This window comes from Nerophis lumbriciformis, linkage group LG25 (assembly GCF_033978685.3).
Source record: "Nerophis lumbriciformis linkage group LG25, RoL_Nlum_v2.1, whole genome shotgun sequence".
Taxonomy (NCBI): Eukaryota; Metazoa; Chordata; class Actinopteri; order Syngnathiformes; family Syngnathidae; genus Nerophis; species Nerophis lumbriciformis.
The window spans coordinates 38,431,642-38,449,290 of record NC_084572.2 but is presented as its reverse complement, the minus strand read 5'-3'; the positions used below and the strand labels follow the sequence as shown (position 1 = coordinate 38,449,290).

The 17,649-nt window shown below is 32.7% G+C and overlaps 1 non-coding gene across 1 annotated transcript; it reads left to right on the top strand.

The window, feature by feature from the left end:
- The first annotated feature begins 1,720 nt into the window (after positions 1–1,720).
- Positions 1,721–1,839, top strand: LOC133622134 (5S ribosomal RNA). The gene has a single exon (XR_009817745.1). It is a non-coding gene; the product is annotated as a 5S ribosomal RNA (ribosomal RNA).
- The last annotated feature ends 15,810 nt before the right edge of the window (positions 1,840–17,649 follow it).

Below are 17,649 nucleotides of genomic sequence, written 5' to 3'. Positions count from 1 at the left end.
CTAAAAAATATGCAATATTTTCCCCAAAAAATATGCAACATTTTCCCCAAAAATATGCAATATTTTCCCTAAACAATATGCAATATTTCCCTTTAAAAATATGCAATATTTTCCCCCCAGAATATGCAATATTTTCCCTAAAAAATATGCAATATTTTCCCCAACAAATATGCAATATTTCCCCTAAAAAATATGCAATATTTTCCCCAACAAATATGCAATATTTCCCCCCCAAAAGATGCAACATTTTCCTCCAAAAATATGCAATATTTTCCCCCCAGAATATGCATTATTTTCCCTAACAAATATGCAATAATTTCCCCCCAAGAGATGCAAAATTTCCCCCCAAAAATATGCAATATTTTCCCTAAACAATAGGCAATATTTCCCCTAAAAAATATGCAATATTTTCCCCCCAATATATGCAATATTTTCCCCCCAATATATGCAATATTTCCCCCCAGAATATGCAATATTTTCCCTAAACAATATGCAATATTTCCCCCCAAAATATGCAATATTTCCCCCAACAAATATGCAATATTTTCCCTAAAAAATATGCAATATTTCCCTAAGAAATATGCAATATTTTCCCCCCAAAATATGCAACATTTCCCCCAAAGTATATGCAAAATTTCCCCCCAAAAATATGCAATATTTTCCCCAAAAAATATGCAACATTTTCCCTAAAAAATATGCAATATTTTCCCCAAAAAATATGCAACATTTTCCCCAAAAATATGCAATATTTTCCCTAAACAATATGCAATATTTCCCTTTAAAAATATGCAATATTTTCCCCCCAGAATATGCAATATTTTCCCTAAAAAATATGCAATATTTTCCCCAACAAATATGCAATATTTCCCCTAAAAAATATGCAATATTTTCCCCAACAAATATGCAATATTACCCCCCCAAAAGATGCAACATTTTCCTCCAAAAATATGCAATATTTTCCCCCCAGAATATGCATTATTTTCCCTAACAAATATGCAATAATTTCCCCCCAAGAGATGCAAAATTTCCCCCCAAAAATATGCAATATTTTCCCTAAACAATAGGCAATATTTCCCCTAAAAAATATGCAATATTTTCCCCCCAATATATGCAATATTTTCCCCCCAAAATATGCAATATTTCCCCCAAAAAATATGCAATATTTTCCCTAAAAAATATGCAATATTTCCCTAAGAAATATGCAATATTTTCCCCCCAAAATATGCAACATTTCCCCCAAAATATATGCAAAATTTCCCCCCAAAAATATGCAATATTTTCCCCAAAAAATATGCAATATTTTCCCCAAAAATATTTCAAAGTGGAATATTTTATGTGATTTCATTTATTGTTATTTTTTGAGCAGTTTTAGATGAATCAGTGTTTTGATGTAGAAGATGTGGATTTGTCAAGACAAGAGTAATTTGTTGACGGTCCCTAAGCATGAAGCCGAGTTGAGAGCGGCACCTCTCCTGCAATCTCCCCGCAGCATGAGAGAGCAGTGTGGGCACAGTGAGGGGGAGCTTCCGCTGGAGCTCCGGAGGCAAATATCCACCGTGAATGCAACTTGACCGCCGTAGCAAAGGAAGACAACAATCACACAGCCAGAACAAGCACATTAGTGTACGCATGCGCGCCAGGCTGGAAGACAAATAGTCATTTTGTCCCACCTCGTCTGTAAGAGTTCCATTTAAAAAGGTTGCTTTTGCAGCTTTGTTCGGCTTACGGCCATACTACCCTGAACACGCCCGATCTCGTCCGATCTCGGAAGCTAAGCAGGGTCGGGCCTGGTTAGTACTTGGATGGGAGACCGCCTGGGAATACCAGGTGCTGTAAGCTTTTACACTCACGCCAGAGGGCGCTGTTTCTCACTACAAAAGCAATGCTTTTTATGTCTAACTTTCTTCAACACATTTAATATTTGACCAATGACATAACGGCTGGTTTACTTCCGGCCTCATTAACATATTTCAACATTTAACCAATCCGCTACCTCCCAAGAAAGGAACTTCTTTTCAAAACAACATTTTATACTTTGTTGACACTAGAACGTACGAACAATATTTAATTTCCTGCAGCTGATAAGAAGAGGGGAGAGTATTATTATTACTATTATGCAGTTTGGCTGTTGTAGCAATATAACAATGTATCATAATTATTACACAATATGAGAATGTGTGCTGTATAAATTAATGAATTAATTACTTAATTTAATTATAGCAAAATCATCACAGTAAATATACAGGGATGACCTAAACTGATGTGTTGTGTTAATTTAGCAATACAAAGTGTAGTTATTGATTGTTTTATTTCATTTATAATGAATTAAACACAACATTAAACCAAGTACAAGAGCAAATTGGGCAGAGTTTGCCAATGTATTGTGTTAATTAAGCAATATGAAATATATGACAATGATTTACTTGTCAATTGCTTTATTTTATTTATAAAAGCTTAAACCCCAAATGAAAAAGCATACAAGAGTTTATGTATTTAAAAAGTGTTAGTTTGCATTTATCTTGAAGGACTTGGATGACACAAGGTCTTCCAATCATGTCAGACTCGGCTGCTGACCTGAAAAAATTTGTCAGCACTGGGACCTGAAAAATGCTCCTGACCTAAAAATACTCATACAAAAAAAAGTGAAATAAAAGAGGAAACAGGTGAAATGTAACGAGAAAAAGTTGCAATGTTGATCATTTTAACACAAAGCTGTCATGTAGGCTGTTTTTTCCCTTTAAAACTGTCACTGCTAAAAAAAAATAACAATAAACCACATCACATCAAACATTCCACTTTGAAATATTCTTTTGGGAAAATATTGCATATTTTTTAGGGAAAATATTGCATATTTTTTAGGGAAAATATTGCATATTTTTTAGGGAAAATGTTGCATATTTTTTAGGGAAAATATTGCAGATTTTGGGGGGGAAATATTGCATATTTGTGGAGGGAAATATTGCATATTTTTTAGGGAAAATATTGCAGATTTTGGGGGGGAAAATATTGCATATTTTTGGGGGGAAATATTGCAGATTTTGGGGGGAAATATTGCGTATTTTTTAGGGAAAAAATTGCATAATTTGGGGGGGAAATATTGCATATTTTTTGAGGAAAATATTGCATATTTTGTGTGTTTGCCATTTTTGCCATAACGTTTTCTTTGACGAAAATAGCATAATAAATGAAAATAAAAAATGTAAAAACTTTTAATTGATGGATAGATCTGAAGGTGATCTCAAAAAGTATGGGTTTATAACTTTGCTCAAAATATAACAATGAATCAAAATCAATATTGTTATGAACTTTTCCCCTTTAAAACTGTCACTGCTCAAAAAATAACAATAAATGAAATCACATAAAATATTCCACTTTGAAATATTTTTGGGGAAAATATTGCATATTTTTGGGGGAAAATATTGCATATTTTTGGGGGGAAATTTCATATTTAATGTTTACTCATTTCACTTTCACTTCATTTGACCCTAACATGACTAATATTTATCCATCTTTGGACTGTTTTTGCCATCTTACCCGGCTACAAAAACACGTCATGTTATAAATTCACCAATCAAGGACTTTTGAGCGCTGATAGTCCGTCAATATGTTCAACACTGAGTGATATGTGTTATGTTTCCCGTGCAAACATATGTAGGACAACTATTGGATTATTCACAAAACGTCTTTAAAGCCGTCAGGTAGGACATCAGCTAATGACACACATAGACATCTTATAAGTAGACGCAGCATGGAGCGCTACTGCCTACTGGCGCTGACGAGACGCGGGGCCGCCATCTTGGAGTGGTGATCCGCTCCACTCAGTGCAATTCATTTGGCAGGAACAATGACATTTAATTCATCTTACCTCACTGAATACCAGAGGTGTGGACTCGAGTCACATGACTTGGACTCGAGTCAGACTCGAGTCATGAATTTGATGACTTTAGACTCGACTTGACAAAATGTAAAAAGACTTGCAACTCGACTTAGACTTTAACATCAATGACTTGTGACTTCACTTGGACTTGAGCCTTTTGAATTGACATGACTTGACATGACTTGCTACTTTCCCCAAAACCCAAAGATGAAAAAGTTATTCGGGAGCGCTCCGTATTTTTCATTGTGTACTTGTCTATCAGCGTTGCGTGTGTCAGCTGGTGTGCTCTCAGTACAACAGCCAATCAAATTAGATCTACTTTGTTTTCATCACACAGCATTCATCCAATCAAATTGCAGGACAACCAACGAAGAAGACATGTCCAAACCACACGCCAGTGAACAAAAAATTATACCTAAAATCATTTTGTTTGGGTATAAAAATTACGAGGTGGTCAACACAAAACGGTTTGCAGTATGCAACACATGCGGTTCCAAAATGACTGATGGAGAGGCAACAACTTCCAACTTCGTCCGGCATTTGAAGTTGCACAAAGAAGGGTAAGTTTTGAATGTAAGATAACGTTTATTGGCTAAGTAACGTGACTTTTATTTGCTGTGTAGTTAAATCAGTGAGGCTGTAAACTCACTGCTAACATTATAACGTTATTGCAAACACGGGAATCTGTTGCAGTTCACTACCTTATTCATACTTTTTGTTCAGTGATTTTTTTTAAGCAGGGTTACGTTAGTCAATATATCACACGTAACGTTAGACGGCGGTCAGCAGCACCGCGTATTTTAGCCACCTAAAAAAAGACAAAAATAGCAAAATAAAGGTCAGTTAAAATGTATACTATATTATGAATATGTGTACCGTTTTAGCTAGCTTTCTGACATACTGTTGGTTGTTTACCTCAGTAGTCCCCAACCACCGGGCCGCGGCCCGGTACTGGTCCGTGGATCGATTGGTATCGGGCCGCACAAGAAATATTTTTTTTTTTCTTTCTTTTTTTAATTAAATCAACATAAAAAACACAAGATACACTTACAAGTAGTGCACCAACCCAAAACAACTCTCTCCCCCCTTTTGTTCTGGGCATTGAACATGAAGACTCTTCCTTCACTGTTCCGAGTGGCCATGAGAGTCTTGGCAGTGCCTGCCTCCAGTGCTCCAGTGGAGCGAGTTTTCAGCCATGGTGGCATCATACTACGCCCCCATCGTGCACAAATGACTGACAGACTCTTGGCTAATTTGGTCTTTTGCAAATGCAATGCAGCATAGGGCCCTGACATATAAAAAGTACAACTTTTTTGTTATGTTCACGTATATGTCATGTTTTTTCAATGTTAACACTTTTGTACAAATAAGTACATTTGCACTTTATTTTTCAATGTGTTTGTTCTGTAAAGGAATGAGTTAATGTTTAAAATGACTGGTTAATAGTGCTATTATAAAGTGCAATGTCAGCACAATTTTCTTTCCTGCAATTTAAAATGCACTTGTTTTAATAAATAAATACAGCGTTTGAAAAGCATACACAATCTGTGTTAATATATTAGTCTGTGGTTAAAAGGACTTGAAAGGACTCGAAACTCAAAATGCAGGACTTAGGACTTGACTTGAGACTTTCCAGTCTTGACTTTGGACTTGACTCGGGGCTTGCCTGTCTTGACTCGGGACTTGACTCGGACTTGAGGGCAAAGACTTGAGACTTACTTGTGACTTGCAAAACAATGACTTGGTCCCACCTCTGCTTATAAGTAGACGCAGCATGGAGCGCTACTGCCTACTGGCGCTGACGAGACGCGGGGCCGCCATCTTGGAGTGGTGATCCGCTCCACTCAGTGCAATTCATTTGGCAGGAACAATGACATTTAATTCATCTTACCTCACTGAATACCACTGATTTTCACGCACTTTTTTGTCATACGTGTAGCTATGATAAAGGACACATGTTTTATTATTCATAGTTTGCTTAACAGTAATAGAATATTCTTATATGCTTAAGTGACCAGACGTCCGAGATCAAAACTGGGAATATAATCCCAGAGAAGGGGAAAAAACGGTCAGCTATTTTTTTAAATTGAAGAAACAATATGATTAGGTTATATATACATGCGTATATCCTACATAAAAAATTGGGATGGAAAGCTAGACAAAATGTAGACTTGTATAATACTGTATAGCCACTGTCCATCTGATTGTCTAGTTAGCTAACATATATTAGTATAGTATTTTGAGCATAGACAGTTTTTAAGAAGTCGTACTAAAATCCTCAGGGCCCCCACTTATAAAAGTGTTAAAGGTGTTATTTTATTTCAAATGTTTTCCCTTTAAACCCATGCATTTCTAGATCAACTTCAGATCTCTCTGTCAATTATAAGTTTTTATTATTTTTTACATTTGTGTTTTATTTCCTTAGATTTGATGGCAAACACACAAAATATGCAACATTTTCCAGACAAAAAAATATTTCAAAGAGGAATACTTGATGTGAAGTATTTGGAGCCTTCAATAGGTCAACAATTCATAACAATATTGATTTTGATTCAGCATTATATTTTGAGCAAAGAGTTTTTAAGAAAAAATCCTCAGTGCCCCACTTATAAACGTGTTGAAAAATACACTCTAAGGTATTTTTTTTAAATTGTAATTTTTTTTCCATTTGAGATCACCTTCAGATCTATCCGTCAATTATAAGTTTTTACATTTTTTTTTTTTTTTTTATATGCTATTTTTGTCAAAGAAAACGTTATGGCAAATATGGCAAACACACCAAATATGCAATATTTTCCCCCCAAAAATATGCAATATTTTTCCCCAAAAAATATGAAATATTTTCCCCAAACAATATGCAATATTTTCCCGTAGAAACATGCAATATTTCCCCCAAAAAATATGCAATATTTTCCCCAAAAAATATTTCAAAGTGGAATATTTGATGTGAAGTATTTGGAGCCTTCAATAGGTCAACAATTCATAACAATATTGATTTTGATTCAGTATTATATTTTGAGCAAAGAGTTTTTAAGAAAGAAAAAATCCTACTAAAATCCTCAAGGCCCCACTTGTAAACGTGTTAAAAATACACTATACGTTTTGTTTTTTTTAATTGTATTTGTATTTGTTTAAACCCATACATTTTGAGATCACCTTCAGATCTATCCGTCAATTATACATTTTTACATATTTTATTTTTATTTATTATGCTATTTTCGTCAAAGAAAACGTTATGGCAAATATGGCAAACACACAAAATATGCAATATTTTCCTAAAAAAATATGCAATATTTTCCTGAAAAAATATGCAATATTTTTCCCAAAAAATATGCAATATTTCCCCCCCCCCCCCCCCCCCCCAAAATATGCAAAATTTTCCCTAAAAATATATGCAATATTTCCCCCCAACCCCCCCCCAAAAAGATTTTTTTTCCCGTAGAAACATGCAATATTTCCCCCAAAAAATATGCAATATTTTCCCCAAAAAATATTTCAAAGTGGAATATTTGATGTGAAGTATTTGGAGCCTTCAATAGGTCAACAATTCATAACAATATTGATTTTGATTCAGCATTATATTTTGAGCAAAGAGTTTTTAAGAAAGAAAAAATCCTACTAAAATCCTCAAGGCCCCACTTATAAACGTGTTAAAAAATACACTCTAAGGTATTTTTTTTAAATTGTAATTTTTTTCTCATTTGAGATCACCTTCAGATCTATCCGTCAATTATAAGTTTTTACATTTTTTATTTTTGTTTTATATGCTATTTTTGTCAAAGAAAACGTTATGGCAAATATGGCAAACACACCAAATATGCAATATTTTCCCCAAAAAAATATGCAATATTTTTCCCCAAAAAATATGAAATATTTTCCCCAAACAATATGCAATATTTTCCCGTAGAAACATGCAATATTTCCCCCAAAAAATATGCAATATTTTCCCCAAAAAATATTTCAAAGTGTAATATTTGATGTGAAGTATTTGGAGCCTTCAATAGGTCAACAATTCATAACAATATTGATTTTGATTCAGCATTATATTTTGAGCAAAGAGTTTTTAAGAAAAACAAATCCTACTAAAATCCTCAAGGCCCCACTTGTAAACGTGTTAAAAATACACTATACGGTTTTTTGTTTTTTTTCTTGTATTTTTATTTGTTTAAACCCATACATTTTGAGATCACCTTCAGATCTATCCGTCAATTATACATTTTTACATATTTTATTTTTATTTATTATGCTATTTTCGTCAAAGAAAACGTTATGGCAAATATGGCAAACACACAAAATATGCAATATTTTCCTAAAAAAATATGCAATATTTTCCTAAAAAAATATGCAATATTTTTCCCAAAAAATATGCAATATTTCCCCCCCCAAAATATGCAAAATCTTCCCTAAAAAATATATGCAATATTCCCCCCCCCCCAAAAAAAGAATTTTTTTCCCGTAGAAACATGCAATATTTCCCCCAAAAAATATGCAATATTTTCCCCAAAAAATATTTCAAAGTGGAATATTTGATGTGAAGTATTTGGAGTCTTCAATAGGTCAACAATTCATAACAATATTGATTTTGATTCAGCATTATATTTTGAGCAAAGAGTTTTTAAGAAAAAAAAATCCTACTAAACTCCTCAAGGCCCCACTTATAAACGTGTTAAAAAATACACTCTAAGGTATTTTTTTAAAATTGTAATTTTTTTTTCATTTGAGATCACCTTCAGATCTATCCGTCAATTATAAGTTTTTACATTTTTTATTTTTGTTTTATATGCTATTTTTGTCAAAGAAAACGTTATGGCAAATATGGCAAACACACCAAATATGCAATATTTTCCCCAAAAAAATATGCAATATTTTTCCCCAAAAAATATGAAATATTTTCCCCAAACAATATGCAATATTTTCCCGTAGAAACATGCAATATTTCCCCCAAAAAATATGCAATATTTTCCCTAAAAAATATTTCAAAGTGGAATATTTGATGTGAAGTATTTGGAGCCTTCAATAGGTCAACAATTCATAACAATATTGATTTTGATTCAGTATTATATTTTGAGCAAAGAGTTTTTAAGAAAGAAAAAATCCTACTAAAATCCTCAAGGCCCCACTTGTAAACGTGTTAAAAATACACTATACGTTTTGTTTTTTTTAATTGTATTTGTATTTGTTTAAACCCATACATTTTGAGATCACCTTCAGATCTATCCGTCAATTATACATTTTTACATATTTTATTTTTATTTATTATGCTATTTTCGTCAAAGAAAACGTTATGGCAAATATGGCAAACACACAAAATATGCAATATTTTCCTAAAAAAATATGCAATATTTTCCTGAAAAAATATGCAATATTTTTCCCAAAAAATATGCAATATTTCCCCCCCCCCCCCCCAAAATAAGCAAAATTTTCCCTAAAAAATATATGCAATATTTCCCCCCAACCCCCCCCCCAAAAAGATTTTTTTTCCCGTAGAAACATGCAATATTTCCCCCAAAAAATATGCAATATTTTCCCCCAAAAATATTTCAAAGTGGAATATTTGATGTGAAGTATTTGGAGCCTTCAATAGGTCAACAATTCATAACAATATTGATTTTGATTCAGCATTATATTTTGAGCAAAGAGTTTTTAAGAAAGAAAAAATCCTACTAAAATCCTCAAGGCCCCACTTATAAACGTGTTAAAAAATACACTCTAAGGTATTTTTTTAAAATTGTAATTTTTTTTCCATTTGAGATCACCTTCAGATCTATCCGTCAATTATAAGTTTTTACATTTTTTTTTTTTTTTTTTATATGCTATTTTTGTCAAAGAAAACGTTATGGCAAATATGGCAAACACACCAAATATGCAATATTTTCCCCCAAAAAATATGCAATATTTTTCCCCAAAAAATATGAAATATTTTCCCCAAACAATATGCAATATTTTCCCGTAGAAACATGCAATATTTCCCCCAAAAAATATGCAATATTTTCCCCAAAAAATATTTCAAAGTGGAATATTTGATGTGAAGTATTTGGAGCCTTCAATAGGTCAACAATTCATAACAATATTGATTTTGATTCAGTATTATATTTTGAGCAAAGAGTTTTTAAGAAAAACAAATCCCACTAAAATCCTCAAGGCCCCACTTGTAAACGTGTTAAAAATACACTATACGGTTTTTTGTTTTTTTTATTGTATTTTTATTTGTTTAAACCCATACATTTTGAGATCACCTTGAGATCTATCCGTCAATTATACATTTTTACATATTTTATTTTTATTTATTATGCTATTTTCGTCAAAGAAAACGTTATGGCAAATATGGCAAACACACAAAATATGCAATACTTTCCTAAAAAAATATGCAATATTTTCCTAAAAAAATATGCAATATTTTTCCCAAAAAATATGCAATATTCCCCCCCCCCAAAATATGAAAAATTTTCCCTAAAAAATATATGCAATATTCCCCCCCCCCCCCCCCCCCCAAAAAGATTTTTTTTCCCGTAGAAACATGCAATATTTCCCCCAAAAAATATGCAATATTTTCCCCAAAAAATATTTCAAAGTGGAATATTTGATGTGAAGTATTTGGAGCCTTCAATAGGTCAACAATTCATAACAATATTGATTTTGATTCAGCATTATATTTTGAGCAAAGAGTTTTTAAGAAAAAAAAAATCCTACTAAAATCCTCAAGGCCCCACTTGTAAACGTGTTAAAAATACACTATACGGTATTTTTTTTTTTTATTGTATTTTTATTTGTTTAAACAAATACATTTTGAGATCACCTTCAGATCTATCCGTCAATTATACATTTTTACATATTTTATTTTTATTTATTATGCTATTTTCGTCAAAGAAAACGTTATGGCAAATATGGCAAACACACAAAATATGCAATATTTTCCTAAAAAAATATGCAATATTTTCCTAAAAAAATATGCAATATTTTTCCCAAAAAATATGCAATATTTCCCCCCCCCCAAAATATGCAAAATTTTCCCTAAAAAATATATGCAATATTCCCCCCCCCCCCCCAAAAAGAATTTTTTTCCCGTAGAAACATGCAATATTTCCCCCAAAAAATATGCAATATTTTTCCCAAAAAATATGCAATATTTCCCCCCCCAAAATATGCAAAAGTTTCCCTAAAAAATATATGCAATATTCCCCCCCCCCCCAAAAAGAATTTTTTTCCCGTAGAAACATGCAATATTTCCCCCAAAAAATATGCAATATTTTCCCCAAAAAATATTTCAAAGTGTAATATTTGATGTGAAGTATTTGGAGCCTTCAATAGGTCAACAATTCATAACAATATTGATTTTGATTCAGTATTATATTTTGAGCAAAGAGTTTTTAAGAAAGAAAAAATCCTACTAAAATCCTCAAGGCCCCACTTGTAAACATGTTAAAAATACACTATACGGTATTTTTTTTTTTTTTATTGTATTTTTATTTGTTTAAACCCATACATTTTGAGATCACCTTCAGATCTATCCGTCAATTATACATTTTTACATATTTTATTTTTATTTATTATGCTATTTTCGTCAAAGAAAACGTTATGGCAAATATGGCAAACACACAAAATATGCAATATTTTCCTCAAAAAATATGCAATATTTTCCTGAAAAAATATGCAATATTTTTCCCACAAAATATGCAATATTTCCCCCCCCAAAATATGCAAAATTTTCCCTAAAAAATATATGCAATATTTCCCCCCCCCCCAAAAAAGAATTTTTTTTCCCCGTAGAAACATGCAATATTTTCCCCCAAAAATATTTCAAAGTGTAATATTTGATGTGAAGTATTTGGAGCCTTCAATAGGTCAACAATTCATAACAATATTGATTTTGATTCAGCATTATATTTTGAGCAAAGAGTTTTTAAGAAAGAAAAAATCCTACTAAAATCCTCAAGGCCCCACTTGTAAACATGTTAAAAATACACTATACGGTATTTTTTTTTTTTTTTTGTATTTTTATTTGTTTAAACCCATACATTTTGAGATCACCTTCAGATCTATCCGTCAATTATAAGTTTTTACATATTTTATTTTTATTTATTATGCTATTTTCGTCAAAGAAAACGTTATGGCAAATATGGCAAACACACAAAATATGCAATATTTTCCTCAAAAAATATGCAATATTTTCCCCCCAAAATATGCAAAAATGTTCCCTAAAAAATATATGCAATATTTCCCCCCAAAAATATGCAATTTTACTCCCCCAAACAATGCAATATTTTCCCCAAAAAATAAGCAATGTTTTCCCTAAACAATATGCAATATTTTCCCCAACGATATGCAATATTTTCCTCCCAGAATATGCAATATTTTCCCTAACAAATATGCAATATTTTCCCCCCAAAATATGCAATATTTCCCCCAAAAAATATGCAGTATTTTCCCTAAACAATATGCAATACTTTCCCTAAAAAATATGCAATATTTTCCCCCCAAAATATGAAATATTTCCCCCCAAAAATATGCAATATTTTCCCCACAAAATATGCAATATTTCCCCAAAAATATGCTAAATTTTCCCCCAAAAATATGCAATATTTCCCCCAAAAAATAAAGTGGAATATTTGATGTGGTTTGATTTATTGTTATTTTTTTAGCAGTGACAGTTTTAAAGGGGAAAAAACAATTCATAACAATATTGATTTTGATTCATTATTATATTTTGAGTAAAGTGTTTTTAAGAAAAATCCTACTAAAATCCTTAGGGCCCCACTTATAAACGTGTTAAAAATACACTACACTGTATTTTTTTTATTTTTTTTTAAATTTAAACTCATACATTTTGAGATCACCTTCAGATCTATCCGTCAATTATAAGTTTTTACATTTTTTTATTTTTATTTATTATGCTATTTTTGTCAAAGAAAACGTTATGGCAAATATGGCAAACACACAAAATATGCAATATTTTTCACAACAAATATGCAATATTTTCCCCCCAGAATATGCAACATTTTCCCTAAAAAATATGCAAGATTTTCCCTAAAAAAATATGCAATATTTTCCCCAAAAAATATGCAATATTTTCCCCACAAAATAGGCAATATTTTCCCCCCAAAAGATGCAACATTTTCCCCAAAAATATGCAATATTTTCCCTAAACAATATGCAATATTTCCCTTAAAAAATATGCAATATTTTCCCCCAGAATATGCAATATTTTCCCTAAAAAATATGCAATATTTTCCCCAACAAATATGCAATATTTCCCCCCCAAAAGATGCAACATTTTCCTCCAAAAATATGCAATATTTTCCCCCCAGAATATGCATTATTTTCCCTAACAAATATGCAATAATTTCCCCCCAAGAGATGCAAAATTTCCCCCCAAAAATATGCAATATTTTCCCTAAACAATAGGCAATATTTCCCCTAAAAAATATGCAATATTTTCCCCCCAATATATGCAATATTTCCCCCCAGAATATGCAATATTTTCCCTAAACAATATGCAATATTTCCCCCCAAAATATGCAATATTTCCCCCAAAAAATATGCAATATTTTCCCTAAAAAATATGCAATATTTCCCTAAAAAATATGCAATATTTTCCCCCCAAAATATGCAACATTTCCCCCAAAATATATGCAAAATTTCCCCCCAAAAATATGCAATATTTTCCCCAAAAAATATGCAATATTTTCCCCAAAAATATTTCAAAGTGGAATATTTTTATGTGATTTCATTTATTGTTATTTTTTGAGCAGTGACAGTTTTAAAGGGGAAAAGTTCATAACAATATTGATTTTGATTCATTGTTATATTTTGAGCAAAGTTATAAACCCATACTTTTTGAGATCACCTTCAGATCTATCCATCAATTAAAAGTTTTTACATTTTTTATTTTCATTTATTATGCTATTTTCGTCAAAGAAAACGTTATGGCAAAAATGGCAAACACACAAAATATGCAATATTTTCCTCAAAAAATATGCAATATTTTCCTCAAAAAATATGCAATATTTCCCCCCCAAATTATGCAATTTTTCCCCTAAAAAATACGCAATATTTCCCCCCAAAATATGCAATATTTCCCCCCAAAAATATGCAATATTTTCCCCCCAAAATCTGCAATATTTTCCCTAAAAAATATGCAATATTTCCCTCCAAAAATATGCAATATTTCCCCCCCAAAATCTGCAATATTTTCCCTAAAAAATATACAACATTTTCCCTAAAAAATATGCAATATTTTCCCTAAAAAATATGCAATATTTTCCCTAAAAAATATGCAATATTTTCCCCAAAGAATATTTCAAAGTGGAATGTTTGATGTGATGTGGTTTATTGTTATTTTTTTAGCAGTGACAGTTTTAAAGGGAAAAAACAGCCTACATGACAGCTTTGTGTTAAAATGATCAACATTGCAACTTTTTCTCGTTACATTTCACCTGTTTCCTCTTTTATTTCACTTTTTTTTGTATGAGTATTTTTAGGTCAGGAGCATTTTTCAGGTCCCAGTGCTGACACATTTTTTCAGGTCAGCAGCCGAGTCTGACATGATTGGAAGACCTTGTGTCATCCAAGTCCTTCAAGATAAATGCAAACTAACACTTTTTAAATACATAAACTCTTGTATGCTTTTTCATTTGGGGTTCAAGCTTTTATAAATAAAATAAAGCAATTGACAAGTAAATCATTGTCATATATTTCATATTGCTTAATTAACACAATACATTGGCAAACTCTGCCCAATTTGCTCTTGTACTTGGTTTAATGTTGTGTTTAATTCATTATAAATGAAATAAAACAATCAATAACTACACTTTGTATTGCTAAATTAACACAACACATCAGTTTAGGTCATCCCTGTATATTTACTGTGATGATTTTGCTATAATTAAATTAAGTAATTAATTCATTAATTTATACAGCACACATTCTCATATTGTGTAATAATTATTATGGGGCGGGGCGTGGTTAGGGGCGTGGTCAAGAGGGGAGGAGTATATTTACAGCTAGAAGTCAAGTATTTCATATATATATATATATATATATATATATATATATATATATATATCTAAGAAATACTTGACTTTCAGTGAATTCTAGCTATATATATATATATATATATATATATATATATATATATATATATATATATATATATTTATTTTATTATATATATATGTATATATAAATAAAAGAAATACTTGAATTTCAGTGTTCATTTATTTACACATATACACACACATAACACTCATCTACTCATTGTTGAGTTAAGGGTTGAATTGTCCATCCTTGTTCTATTCTCTGTCACTATTTTTCTAACCATGCTGAACACCCTCTCTGATGATGCATTACCACTATTGTAAGGTGTGCTGGATGCAAGAATTTGCCATGTTATTGAATATTCAACATTATTGTCTTTGAGGTCCCAAATGTGTTTGCTGAGTTCTGTGGTATTACGCAGGTTTTGGTTCCTGAAAGAAGCCTTGTGATTGTTCCATCTGGTTTTGAACTCTCCCTCGGTTAATCCTACATATGGGTCGGATGTGTTAATGTCCTTGCGTGTTACCTATATTCAATAACATGGCAAATTCTTGCATCCGGCACACCTTACAATTGTGGTAATAAAAGATGCAACCTATGCTTGAAAGAGAAACTGTTTATTATATACCGTTCAGACCTGTCATCCCTCAACAAGCGCAGCGAAATTGTATCAGCATGCCGCCACAGACGGAAACACCTCCTAGGTAACACATGAGCCATATATATATATATATATATATATATATATATATATATATATATACGAAAAGAATACCTACCAAAATCAATAAAAGGCTATCGATGCTGTCATCTAGCAAAGCTGAATTTGACCAAGCAACCCCCCCGTACCAAAAAGCCCTTGATGAAAGCGGATACAATTTCACCCTCACCTATGAACCCACGCCAGGAAACCAGCCAAAAAAGAACAGAAAACGGAACGACATCATCTGGTACAACCCCCCATACAGCAAAAACGTCTCAACGAACATTGGACACAAATTCCTGAATCTGATTGACAAACACTTTCCCAAAGACAACATCCTAAGAAAAGTATTCAACAAGAACAACATTAAATTGAGCTACAGCTGCATGAACAATATACGACAAATCATCTCAAACCACAACAAAACAATTGCAAATGAGCCGTCGGCCCTCAGACCGAGCGACTCCAAAACCAACAAAGGATGTAATTGTCGAAAGAAACCTGATTGCCCTCTCAACGGGGGGTGCTTACAAACATCAGTTGTCTACCAATCTAAGGTAATACGCAAGGACATTAACACATCCGACACATATGTAGGATTAACCGAGGGAGAATTCAAAACCAGATGGAACAATCACAAGGCTTCTTTCAGGAACAAAAACCTGCGAAATACCACAGAACTCAGCAAACACATTTGGGACCTCAAAGACAATAATGTTGAATATTCAATAACATGGCAAATTCTTGCATCCAGCACACCTTACAATAGTGGTAATAAAAGATGCAACCTATGCTTGAAAGAGAAACTGTTTATTATTTACCGTCCAGACCTGTCATCCCTCAACAAGCGCAGCGAAATTGTAACAACATGCCGCCATAGACGGAAACACCTCCTAGGTAACACATGAGCCAATCACCACGCCCCTAGGCCAGCCTGTACCCACCCACTCTGTGCCCTATATAAACCATGGTATGCGAATGCTCCCATTAAAATCTCCTGACGATTGAGGGTACCCCCCCTCATGAAACAGGCCTGTAGAGATGAAATAGTCTTGTGATTTTTTTCCCCACACATACATATATATATATATATATATATATATATATATATATATATATATATATATATATATATATATATGTCTTAATAAGGTTATCCAAAAAATAGTGCTCGATACCGTAGTAGAGCGCAATATATGTATGTGTGGGAAAAAAATCACAAGACTATTTCATCTCTACAGGCCTGTTTCATGAGGGGGGGTACCCTCAATCGTCAGGAGATTTTAATGGGAGCATTCGCATACCATGGTTTATATAGGGCACAGAGTGGGTGGGTACAGGCTGGCCTAGGGGCGTGGTGATTGGCTCATGTGTTACCTAGGAGGTGTTTCCGTCTATGGCGGCATGTTGTTACAATTTCGCTGCGCTTGTTGAGGGATGACAGGTCTGGACGGTAAATAATAAACAGTTTCTCTTTCAAGCATAGGTTGCATCTTTTATTACCACTATTGTAAGGTGTGCTGGATGCAAGAATTTGCCATGTTATTGAATATTCAACATTATTGTCTTTGAGGTCCCAAATGTGTTTGCTGAGTTCTGTGGTATTTCGCAGGTTTTTGTTCCTGAAAGAAGCCTTGTGATTGTTCCATCTGGTTTTGAATTCACCCTCGGTTAATCCTACATATGTGCCGGATGTGTTAATGTCCTTGCGTATTACCTTAGATTGGTAGACAACTGATGTTTGTAAGCACCCCCCGTTGAGGGGGCAATCAGGTTTCTTTCGACAGTTACATGCTTTGTTGGTTTTGGAGTCGCTCTGACTGGGGGTCGACGGCTCATTTGCAATTGTTTTGTTGTGGTTTGAGATGATTTGTCGTATATTGTTCATGCAGCTGTAGCTCAATTTAATGTTGTCCTTGTTGAATACTTTTCTTAGGTTGTTGTCTTTGTATATATATATATATATATATATATATATATACATATGGTCCGCCACGATATCAAGTTATCTGCACACATCTGGAAAACATTACAA